Source organism: Panthera uncia, chromosome D1 (assembly GCF_023721935.1).
Source record: "Panthera uncia isolate 11264 chromosome D1, Puncia_PCG_1.0, whole genome shotgun sequence".
Lineage (NCBI taxonomy): Eukaryota > Metazoa > Chordata > Mammalia > Carnivora > Felidae > Panthera > Panthera uncia.
This window is the reverse complement of record NC_064808.1, coordinates 16,229,007-16,238,274: the sequence shown is the minus strand read 5'-3', so window position 1 is coordinate 16,238,274 and position 9,268 is coordinate 16,229,007. Positions and strand designations below refer to the sequence as shown.

Genomic DNA, 9,268 nt, shown 5'->3' with positions numbered 1-9,268 from the left:
GCTGCTCCTCAGCTCTGACCAAACAATTATCTTCTCGGGCCAGGAAAAGCAGTCAGCTTCCACCTGCACCCATATCTGAACCTCCAGTTTCCGCCCTAGCCTCCCCATCACTCCTGGCCGAGAGCCCATGGAGGACTTGTAAGCTTCAGGTACCCTGAGAAAGGCTTTGGGCCTGTCTTCATCCCGAAGTCAGAGATACTGGTCCTCACTTCTCCGGGCTGCTGTGAAACACCAGATGGTAAAATGCATGTAAATGCACTCAGCACAGGGGCTGCTGGCACATCGTAAGTGCTTAATAATTGCACCGTGTTGTTACTGGTATTGGCAGGTTGGTGTTCGGGGTAGCCATCACTCCCTCATCCAGAGGATAATGTGGGTCCTGTACTTCTCCGGGGGACTCAGGACTCAGACCATCAAGAAACTCTCTCCACCCAGAACCAGATGGTAGGAGGGCCCCTCCCCCCCGCCCCACCCCGGGGCCCCACCAGACCAAATGGTCACTTATCTTGGTCACAACTGCAAATTCTTCATTGTAAACTCCCCTGCCCTGCCTCGAACCTGGCAGCGGATCCCCATCAAGCCAGGGTGGGACCCGGTGTGGTCCGAGATCACCTCTAAGTGGGTTTTCCCACCCTGCCTCTGCCCTGCCTGCCCTCCACCCACGGCAGCCAGGGCAGCACCAATCCTCCGTGGTGATTGCAAGGTGACCAGATCCGTTTCCCAGCCTGCCCCCCACGGAGTGGCAGTGCTGGGGGATGCCTGACAAGAGTGCTGACCTTCTAGAAGCAAGGACTTCGTGTTTCAGAATCCCATTTGTCCCTCCGTAGAAAACCAACCTCTAACACCCCAGAGCTGAGCCATCAGAACCTTCCCTTTCACCCAGAGCTAATCCCTCCCCAAGACTTCGGCCTGACAAGAATAGTCAGGGTTTAGAGAACACCTTCCCTATCTCACACTTCCAGATCCAGTGCCTCATTTTTCAAATTCTGGTGTATTTTGGGTAGAAAGGAGGGAAATGTACATCTGGCCTACGTGAAAAGATCGGTATGGTTGTAATGTAAAGATGGAGTGGAATTTGAATTTGGTTTTTTTTGAAGAATATTTAAGCTCTAAAAATAGACATAGGTCTTGGTCCCAGGACCACCAGGATTCTGTTTCCAGTTTCCCGAAATGTCCCAGCTGATAACAAGCATGAGCACTGTTTCATGAGCACCTACTGTGTGCCCTGTACTGTGGCGAGTGCAGTAGGGGGAAAAGAAGAGGGCGAAAACTAAAGCAGAGGCCTTTGCTCAGGGAATTTGGATCCCACACAGTGAAGTGGGGAAAGAGCCATTGCCGCAGATGAGATCAAGTACAAAATGGGTAGCCTTGAAAGCCGGAGGAGGATGAAGCCTTGGAGAGTTGTTCAGGGAGGGCTTCCTGGAGGAGGTGGCAGTCAAACCGAGGCTTGAGGGATGGATAGGGTGTAAAAAGGCAAAGACCAGGGGAGCCTGTGAGAAGCAGCCGCCACCGCCAAATTGAGCTGATTTGTGTGATAATAGGAAGGTTAATATTAACGACTAATGTTTGAGGTCTTACCTCCGTGCCAGGCACTGTGCTGTTTGCTTTGGGTGGATTGTTTTGTCTCACCTGCAAAACAACCCTATGAAAGGGGTGTTCCCAGTCCCGTTTTACAGATAAGGAAACTGAGGGCCAAAGAGCTTAAGCAGCTCGCCCCGGGGCCGCAGAGCTGAACAGCAACGCAGCCAACACTTGAGCGAGCAGTTCTGGCTAGGCACACTAACCGCTCTGCTGTGCCACATTCCGTGAGTCTGGCTGGTGGGGGTGCCTGCAGGGAAGAGCAGGAGGTCTAGTGGGCCAGGGAGGAGGCCCTTCAGAAGCCCCCAGATGGGGGGGGGGGATGGTTCCTGAAATAGAGCCCCCAGACCCTCCTGGAGGACTCTAATAAGAAGCATGCCCTTTCCTCTCCCCAGCGTGCGGGCCCCTGGGGTGTTTGGAAATTGGTTAAGGGATTTGGGGGCTCAAGATTCCAGTTTTTTAATATCGCTTGCCTGTCCATCCAGTGGCACTCTGGGCCACCTACCTTGTGATTTCAGTCTGTTCTGGGAGATTGATGGCCCGGGCTTTGATTTAAGACGTACCGCTGTGGTCCTCAATTTCCCCCGTCTCACCAGTGACTCTGACAAGGCAGCGAGCTCAGAGAGGATGGCTCCTGGCTCTTCCCCGGACAGCAGGCCTGGGAGCCCACAGCACCTGTAGAGAAAGTTCTGACGAGAAGATTAGGGCAGAGGTAGACGGGGCCCAGTGGACCCGTCCTCTGCAGCCTTGGTTTCCCCTACAGATCACGTGGAAACCCTCCTGCTGAGGAGGCCCATTCAAGAGAGAGGGGGAGGAGCCCTCCGAGGCAAGCGTACCCAACCCCCTCATTTCATAGATGAGCAAACTGAGACTCAGAGAAGTGGAGAGACTCCCCCAAGGCCACACAGGAAATGAGCTGCGCCTTCGGTTGGGTCTCCCCACTTTTCAAGAAAAAGGCCTCTTATCCCCCACTGTTGCCCTGTTCTGGATGAATGCCTCTTCTGGATAAATCAAGGGACCTGGACTTCTTTGTGGTTGAAATGAAACAAATATTTGAGGACCTTACCTCAGACCAGATGCTGGACTGGTCCCTCAGCTACATATGACCCATTTCTTCCTCATAAGATCCCCGTGGGTCACTGAGCCCAGATGTTGCCAGGTCTTACCAGCTCCTGGATGCAAAAGAACACCTTATTGTGGCAAAACCTCAAAATTCCTGCTCTTGCCTTTTCCTGCCCAATCAAGTCCTTAGCCGAAGCCCCTAGGAAAAGCCACCACCCCCGCTGGCCTCCCCTCCCAGGGTTTCTGTAAATCCCTCAAAAGGATGTCGTGTTGCTCCCAGACCAGCCTACCTGCTGCAGTCACCACTGGCCTGTTTGTCTGCTCTCGCTCTAGAACTTGCCAGAGGCCAGAAAGAATGCCCCACCCCCTGCCATACCTCCCTGACGATAACCCTGGAGGGGAAGCTAATGTCCAGGCCAGTGGGTGACTCCTGATGCACCCCCAGCCCCAGACGTTGGGCTGTCAGAGGCTGGGAAAGCAGCGTCTTCCCAACACAGGGGCCCTCGGTCCCCAGGGCCCTGACGCATATCTGCTTGGGCCTCAGGACCTCCCAACAGAGACGCTGTCCTGCTGGTGTCCCACTCACTACTGGCCTTGAATGCAGGCCGAGGGGCCGGGGAAGAGGGCACCGTTCCCTCCTTACTCCTTCTCTTCTTGGAAATGCTCCCAGCAGACAGTCCCTTTCCTTCTCCAGTTACAGAACAAAATGCCCCAAGTAAATTAGAGGATGTCAACAAATCTTGGTGGAGGGGAGGAAACAGGGAAACGAAGTGATTTACTTCTGATAAGTAGCCAAAAGCCACAAAACACCTGCTGCCCAGACCACCCTCGCCTGCCCAGGGCTCCAGGCCTTCTGGGCCTGGTGGGTGGGAGGCAGGAGTGGTCTGTGTTGGTCCTCGGCCAGTTCCCCCAGGCTTCGTCGTCCTTCCTCTGGCTTCATGTGGTCCAGCCCAGGTCTTGCCAAGGCCAGTCTCATCCAAGTCTCCCAAAGTTTCCTGGAGGAAGGAGAGGTCAGAGAAGGCCAGATGTCCATTTCCTGCTGAGGGAGGAGCCTGTCCCAGCTGCCCTCTGAGGAAGAAGAGGTCCAGCATAGATGTTGACCTTTCCCTAAGCCACTCTGCTGGCCATTGCCACGCTCAACCCTGGAGGCCCAGGCTGGGGGAGACTCAGGTGGTGCTTTCGAGATCCCGCGCTTGCCCCGGTGCTTCCCAGAGCCTGCCTGCTGGGGGAGCAGAGACATGGCCACAGGGCCCGTGTTCATCTGCAAACTTCCGCCTCAGGCTCCCCACCCAAGGGCACCCCACCCAAGACACTCGGCCACAGAACTACGAGGAGACGGACAGACAGACCAAAAGCAAACAAGGCCTAAGGAGGGCTACGGACCCTGTGTCTGATCTAAAAATAGGGCACAGGGAATATCTCACAGGCCCTGGGGCTAGGAAGGTGGTGGGAGTCGGGGGCGGGTTGAACAGGATCATGGGCTGCAATTAAAACTCCCATCCTGGGTAATTCCCAGGCCTCTCTTGGGCTGTTTCCATGGCAAGGGAGGCTGGCCCAGAAAAGACAGGATCTTGGCAGGGTTGGGCTCCTTCCTCTGCTCCTGCCCGCAGAAGCCTCAGCCTCTGGATCAGACGGTTCAGACGAGGGTGCGTGGTCCAGCTGAGACCTGGCAAGGCACAGGTAGAGGCCCAAGCCCTGTGAGGCAGGTGTCTGGGCCCAGGAAACAACTGATGGTATGTGCTGGGACTTTGAGAGACCACCAGGAACCTGGCCCAGACTCTAGGGACGAGGGCTGCCTAGAACATACCCAGGAACTCCAGTGTGGTCTCTTAACTGAGACAGGAAGAAATCAAGCCCCAAGGAAGCCTGGATCCTTGTCTGGTGAACCCTTGCCCCCACCCTCCAGGTCCTCCACCCCCACCCCGCTCCCTCACTTGCCTCCAGGCCAGCCCCTCCCTGTTCTGCCTTCTATCCTCATAACCCTCACCTGCCCTCTTCCTGCAGCCCCCATTACCTCTTCCTTATGGGGGTTCCCTTCATGTTGGCCCCCAAGGCAACCCCTTCCCCAACCCTAGCTGGTGCTGAGAAAGTAGGAAGCCCTTCTGGCACATTCCCTGTAGGCAGATGGTGATAAGCAGAGAGAGAGTGGGCCCTACGTTGGATCTCACAGGTGGGCATTAACAGGCATAAGGTCAAAAATAGATGCCAAGACTGTCCCTAAGCCAAGACTGCCACCTCTGTGGAATCTAGGAGAAGCCCAGCAGGTAGGTGTACAGATTCATCTTTCACACCAGCACACAGAAGTCCTACACCGGGAAGTCTGATTCAAAGGCAGCCACAAGTCCTGCCTCCTGGACCAGTTCTTGGGGTGTGAGCCACCTGGCAGGGGAGGCCTGCCTCTAGGTGGTTCCCTATGGGCCAGTTCATCCCCCAGACCCTCAGGATGCCCACATTCACGCTCACCAAGAAGGGAAAAAGGGCAAGTGAGCATTCAATGTCCACTTCCCTTTTCTCACCTTGTCCCCATCCCTCATCTGCCCCCACCTCATGGAGCCAAGGTGCCAGCTCAGAATGTACATCGGCAGGTGCCCCAGGCGCTGGCATTCCAGAGCCAGGAGGCCAAGCAGAGAATGGGAGGCATCCTCTAGGCTCCCCCTGACCGCGGTAGATCAAACTGAGGTTCTTTCCCTCCTCCCTCTGGCAAAGGAGGGGAAGTGGGTGTCCTGCCAGGTGTGGTCAGCCCTTGGTCAGGGGCCCATGGGCACCTCCCACTGGACAGCCCAGCCCTGGTCAGTGCCGTACCGGCTGGCTCTGGGAACTCAGACCTGGAACAATGGAGCCATTCACATAGCCTAGATTTTGCACAATGACCCTCTTGGTCTGTTTCTGTGGCTAGACGATGTGTGAGTGTGTGAGTGAGTGAGTGAGTGAGTGTGTGTGTGTGTGAGAGAGAGAGAGAGAATCTGAAGGTAACTGGAGAACCCATGCAGAGATGACAGAAAGAATCCCTACCTGACATCCTTCCTTTGTTGGACAATTACCCTGTGCCAGGCAAGTTCCAACATCGAGCCCATTTTAAAGATAAGGAAACTGGGGTGAGTTGAGAAGTTAGAAGTCAGAATAATGGGGACTTCTTGGGGGGAGGTACTGACTGAGAAGGGGCCCAAGGGAACTGTCAGGACAACGGAAAGTACTCTGGGTGGTGATCACACGGGTGTAGACGGATGCAAACATGCGTTGTGCTGTGTCCGCTGAAGATTTGTGCAGTTTGCTGTATGTAAATTACATTTCATTTTTTTAAATGGAAGTACATCCATAGAATGGAATATTACCCACTGTAACTAAAGACTAAGGAAGCTCTTTGTATACCAATATAGATTGCCAAGATACGCCGTTGAATGAAAAATTGCAAAGGGCAAAACAATGTTTCCCAGATAGTACGCAAGCATGTTTTAAAACGCTCTCTATACATATCCATTTGTGTGTGTTTAGATCATCTCTGGAGACACACAGAAACCACGGCTGCCCCTGGGAAGAGGAGTCACACTGCTGGACACATAGGCTGGAGGAAGACCTTTCGCAATAAACCCTTTTCTTACCCCTCGGGAGTGCATTACTTACTCAAAAAGCGAGAGAAATTAAGTGGCATAAGAGCGCCAGAGTTGCTGATTACGTCCATTGCTTCGGTGCATTTAATTCCAAAGTCAAACGGCCCTGTCTCCGGCCTGTCTCCACTCCTCCAACTCTGCCAGACTGCAGCCGTCTGTGGCTGCCCAGCTGGGGAAAGTTCATGGCTGGGCTCCACCATGGACTGTGCAAAACCCACTGTGGCCTGAGAGTCAGGAGGCTGGCCCCACTGGGCTGCAGAGTGGCAGCTGACATCACAGAGGCCAGCTCCCCGCTGGCCCCTGAACGAGGTTGGGTGCTGTAGGCCTGCCCTCCAGCTGAGGGCTCCTGTCCAGACCCCCACCCGGCCCTGTCTCCTCCCTCTGCTGTCGCTGCCTCGTATGCTCCACTCCACGGCGTCTCCAGGGAAACCCAGGAAGGCCCCTGCCCAAGGAGGCCCACAGGTGCACCCGGGTCATCTGCCCAACTTGGCCGCAGGAGGGCAGCGACAGGCAGCCCTCTGTGAAGTGCAAGGCTGTGGCTCACTGCCGCCGATCAGTGCCGGCTCCAAAAGTGCCTGGGTTCAAAACCCAGCTCTGCCATTTCCTAGACGTGGGACCTCAGGCAAGTCATTTCATCGCTCTGTGTTTCAGTTTCCTCATCTTCGAAATGGAACACGATGAGGCGTCCTGGCCGTCAGGATGATTGTGGGGGGAATGAGGTGCGGAGGCGCTGAAGCCCTGAACCTGGGGCAACAGGAGAACTGCTCACCACCACTGAGTGGCATCATCCAGGCAGAGTCGTATAAAAAGCTATCAAGTGCCTCCCAGAAGGAGGTGACCCAGAGGGAGGATGTCGAGGGGCTTGGAAAACTGGTTTCCAGATCTCAGTGCCGAGAGGTAGGAAGGCTCATGGGGCGCTGGGGCCACCTTCAGGTCTTCAAGGGTCACCACAAGGAAGAAAAGGCAGGACAGGTGTCAGTGTGGTGTCTCAGCAGTGTCACCCACCTGATTTTCCCTGTCTTACCTGATCCTTTGCACTCCGGGTTTTCAGGCGCTGCTCACCCTCCCCACCCCCCCACCGCATTAGACCCCTGAGGCTGGGACGGACCTGGGCAGGTCTAGACCGAAAGCTCAGTGGCTTTGGGAAAGTCACTGGATCTCTGAACCCCATCTTTCCTATCTGTAAAGGATCACACAGGTGTCCCGCCTCCCTCGCTCCTGGATCTAATCCCTGTAAGAGGTGGAGTTCATTGCCCACTGCAGCCTTCACTGGGCAGCATTAAGGACCGGTCACCTCCACGTCCCTTGTCCAGGGTGTATGCCAGGCGCAGGGGAGGCAGCCACAGGCAGGGGGCAGCCCTGCCCTGAACGAGCTCCCCTAAACGACGGGGACAAGCCAGAAAGTGACAGACCAGGCCACATGGTGATCAAAAGTGGAACACGGAGGAAAGAGGTTCATTCTGCTAAGAAAAGGGGTCCCCAAGTTCCCTGGCGCAGGTCTGCTCTCAGTGTCAAATCAGTGGCTTATGTCATCTCCGGGAGCCACAAGAGGAGGCAGGATGGAGGGCCAAATAGTAACACCTCTGTTTTATAAGTAAGCACCCCACGACTCCAAGAGGGAGCTCATCACAGAGATGGGTGCCCAGAGCCCCCACTCCCAGGACAGGCTGCTCCCCAACACTTGGTACATCCCCACCCCAGGATGCCCCCCCCCCGCATCCCCCCCAACTGTCACTGGCCAGGCCCTGCCTCCTTTGTATGGGTAAGAACTTCCCACCACCTGAGGTCATTCCTTGGCAGGTGAGAGCTGTAGGCGGTCCCTTCGCAGGGGTGAGTCTCCCCAGGCCATAAAACAGCCCCACTTCTCATCTTTACCCACCCCCTGCTCAACTCCACTCTAGAAATGCTGTCTCCAAAAGACCCCTGTTATGATTATCATCAAGCTTCACTGAGTGCCTAGCCCCTGGGAGGCTCTCTCTCACTAGGTCTAAGCAGCCCCCTAGAGTCCGAGAGGCAGGGGGAGCGGCAAACACCCAGGGTTATTGCAGCCAGCCCACCTGGTTTTCTGGATATTCCAGAAAAAAATCTCCCCTGGAGGTGAGTTATCTCTGCCCCTCTCCAAAGTGGTTCAACTTTGCTCAACCAGTCTCTGAGCAAGCCCAGAACCCATCTGTCCCTAGAAGGGTCTCTTCACATTCATGATTGCCTCCTCACCCTCTCAAAGACAGACATCTTTTTAAAGGGCAAAACCTTCCAACCGCAGCCTGCGGGGCCCTGAGCCAGGCTGTAGAAACAGCAGAGAGGCACCCACTCTGGGGTACAGAGTGCCCCAGCAGCTCCCCGCCCCAGTCCTCGGGCCAGAGAGCAGGCACTGCTGGCCTCCTGGCCGGCCCGTGAGTGTGGAGGGGACGGGGCGCCCCAGGCCTGGGATCCAGCTCCCGCCGCAGAGGGAGGACATCGGGGCCAAGGGGCGACCCCAAGGAAGAGCGTTGAGATAGGGTCCCCGGGAAAGGTTTCTGAGGTACAGACCCCTGCTGCCACCCACTGAGCAGGTGGGGACCTAAGTCAAGAACCTGTTAACGGAAAAAAGTGCTGTCCCTCCTTCCAGTGGCCAACTCAGGCCCTGCTGGCACTCTGGGAACATACTGGGAGGCGGGAGAAGGGTGTCAGGCCACAAGAACAACCTTCTGACAGGGACCCAGAACAAGACACCAAAAAGGAGTGAAGAAACCGCTTTTACACAAAACCCCTCGGCCTGGTCCAGAGCGCTCCCCAGCAGGTTTTCCCGAGGCAGTCCTGGCTGCAGGCAGAGGGAGGCCCTTGCGGGCCTTCAGAGAGCGCTCCCCTGCGCGAGGAAGCAGGTAGACAGCTCGCTCTTCTCATCCCGTCTGGGCCCCCGTTTTAAATGGGGTGGTAATAGTATGTACCTCCTTGGGTTGTTGAGAGGAGTAAAGGAAGTAAGTGTATTAAATAAAGCATTCAACAAACTAGCAAACACAGAGCAGATACTCAAGAAATGC

At 55.6% G+C, this 9,268-nt stretch overlaps 1 long non-coding RNA gene across 3 annotated transcripts; it reads right to left on the bottom strand.

The window, feature by feature from the left end:
• Positions 1-2,021: 2,021 nt before the first annotated feature.
• LOC125934334 (uncharacterized) lies at positions 2,022-7,955 on the bottom strand. Of its 3 annotated transcripts, none has more exons than XR_007461326.1 (4): positions 6,262-7,955; positions 3,227-3,635; positions 2,645-2,750; positions 2,022-2,267 (listed from the first exon to the last, which is right to left on the bottom strand). It is a non-coding gene; the product is annotated as an uncharacterized LOC125934334 (long non-coding RNA). The 3 variants fall into 3 exon arrangements; XR_007461325.1 differs by having other exon boundaries at positions 2,022-2,253; XR_007461327.1 differs by lacking the exon at positions 6,262-7,955 and adding an exon at positions 4,065-4,526 and having other exon boundaries at positions 2,022-2,253.
• Between the last annotated feature and the right edge of the window lie 1,313 nt (positions 7,956-9,268).